The following is a 2,850-nucleotide window of genomic DNA, read 5'->3' as shown; positions in this document are numbered from 1 at the left end:
GGCCCGAGCATACATCTTGGCGAGTCTTACTAAAGTCGGTGTCAAGAAGCATGAGCCTATGCTCACAGCCCATGAGATCATGGAGTCCCTGAGGAGAATGTTCAGACAACCGTTCGTAAAGCTCAGGCATGACACTTTCAAACACATCTTCAATGCCAGTATGTAAGAAGAGGCATCTGTTCAAGAACATGTTGAAGCCAGACAACGTGGCGAAGATGAATGGGTCCATCATCATTTTAGAAACTTTACCTAAAAGATTCCTCCATTTCCATAGCAATGTTGTTATGAACAGGAGATTATAACCTGACCACCTTGCTCAACGAGCTACAAACCTTCTAGTCCTTGATGAAAAGCAAGGAACAAAAGGGTGAGGCAAATGTTGCTTCATCCTCTTAGAAGTTCCACTGAGGTTCGACCTCTAGGACAAAGTTTCACCTTCTTCTTCTGGCACCAAAAAGTGGAAGAAGAAGAAGAAAGGTGGAAAGGAAAATGGTCATGTCCTCAATCTCATAGGGTCCTATAGTTTGTGATTGTGATGTACAAACATTTTATTTATGTAATAAAGTATGTGATGTTTTATTTCAAAATTATTTGTATTAATCACAAACCAATAAACTAACATCCAAGGTTATCTTGTAGCTTAAACATGTATGTAGAGGCATACGGGTCGATCATGTTTAAGTGATAACCTAAATGGTCTATAGTAGATGGATTAGGCTTGATACCTTATCTTGGTGACACTACGAGTATGATCTGCTTTATAGATGTTATAATTGTTGTAAAGTACTACAAATGATCTGATCCTGATCATTCATGTGGAAACATGTGAGGAGGGTATTCTATACAAAGGAATTTGTATGAGGCTGAACTATGAAATGTTTAGTCTCATTATATAACATCGTTCATAATAAAGACTTACATTTCACCAGGATGACCATAGGTAACATGACCTGAATCCTGAGTGAGTTGTGAACTACTGCCTATGATGGCGATCCTTTGATTTGTATGGGTGAGAGTGGCCAGATCGCCAACTCAATAAGTCTACCATTTTAGGGATTTATCTGATTGGGGAGTTATGAACATAGCTACACAAGAAGGAATTCACTCATTCCCAATGTCGGGGCAAGTAGATAAATTGTTCCCTTAATGGCTAATTCTGAGGCTTGAACAATGTGGCACCACACCCTCTCCTGGCTCGAGAGGGATTTGGTCATAGTTGGACAATGATTTATTTTTCATTAGAGGAATCAATTGTACTTAAAGAGTTAGATGTAACTATAAGGGCAAAATGGTAATTTTGGCCCAATTGTACTTACGAGCAATTTGTGAAGGGTCATCGTACTATTGATTTTTTATATCCAATGGACACAAAAAATATTTGTAGTGTGAAGAGTGCAACTGTCGGTCTTCGATGGAGTGTTCGTCAGTTAACCGATGGTGAATAATTTAATTAAAAAGTTTAATTAATTATTCACGTACCATTAGAGCTTCAATCAACAGATCCATGAGGTCCCCTCAGTAGTTCAACGAGATTTAATTTGGATTAATTTGATTTGTTCAAATTAATTGAGGGAATTAATTATATATTATGTAATTAATTTAATGTTAATTATATATGATATAGTTACTATAATGTATTTAAACATTATACTATTAAGTATTTATTTGAGAGAAATTAAATATTTGAATGTGATTCAAATATTAATTATGTGAATTGGATTCATATAATTAAATTTAATATAAATGAGATTTATATTAAATATCGTTCTTGAGAGAATTACACCATAGGTTATATTGTATTGGATATAATATTAAACTATAGATTATATGTTATATCTGATATAACATATAGTTTAATATATATTATATGATAAAGTAGTTATCATATATATATATATATATATATACACACACACACTAAAGTTTATTATTAAAATTAATTTTAAATTTTTTCAAAAAATAGTGAAGGGATGGAGTTACTCTACAACATGCAAGAGTGGAGTTAGTTTCTTTTTCAGTCTTCTTCTTCCTGAAGAAACACACAGAGAACCATCTCTGAGTTTTATGCTCTCTCAAATTTTTTGCCATTCTCCTGCTTCTCTAAAAAATCTTTTCCCTCTCTAATCCAAAATAATCAGAGCCTCACACCTCCTGAATTCTCACCTAAAGAATATCGAGGTCATTGGTAGTGCCCATTTGGGATAAATTAGGGTTTTAAGTTCGTAACTTTTTGGAGAAGAGGATACGTGAAGTATTCATTCGTTAAGGGTAAGTCTCCTCTTCCCTTTTATTCCTCTGAATTTTTCTTAAGCATGTTGTATATTTATATTTAAATGTATGATGTTCTTCTTCTTTGTAAAATTTTATGTTCTGTGAAATTTAGGAAAGTTTGGGACAATCCGCTTCTGCTTATGGTCTCTTCATAGGGTTCCTTCATAGTTGTGTTCCCAACTCCCCTAGACAAAATGGTAAGCATATTGAGTTGACGAACTGACCACTTTCACCAATGCAAATCAAAGGACCATCTTCATATGTAGGAGTTCACAACTCACTCAGGATTTAGGTCATGTCACCTATGGTCATCCTTGTCTAATGTAGGTTTCTACTATTAACAACATTATATAATGAGACCAATCATTTCGTGGTCTAGTCTTATACAAACACTTTTGTATAGAATACTCCAGCTCACATGTATCTACATGAACGATCAGGATCAGATCATTTGTAGATCTTTACAACAACTCCCTACATACATGTTTAAGTTACAAAAGATAACCTTGGATGTTAATTTATTGGTTTTGTGGGTTAATTCTACTAAATGTCGAATAAAATACCTCAAATTTTATTAAA

Source organism: Benincasa hispida, chromosome 5, assembly GCF_027475165.1.
Source record: "Benincasa hispida cultivar pf3 chromosome 5, pf3_genome.v1.1, whole genome shotgun sequence".
NCBI classification, from domain to species: Eukaryota; Viridiplantae; Streptophyta; class Magnoliopsida; order Cucurbitales; family Cucurbitaceae; genus Benincasa; species Benincasa hispida.
This window is presented reverse-complemented; position numbering follows the sequence as displayed.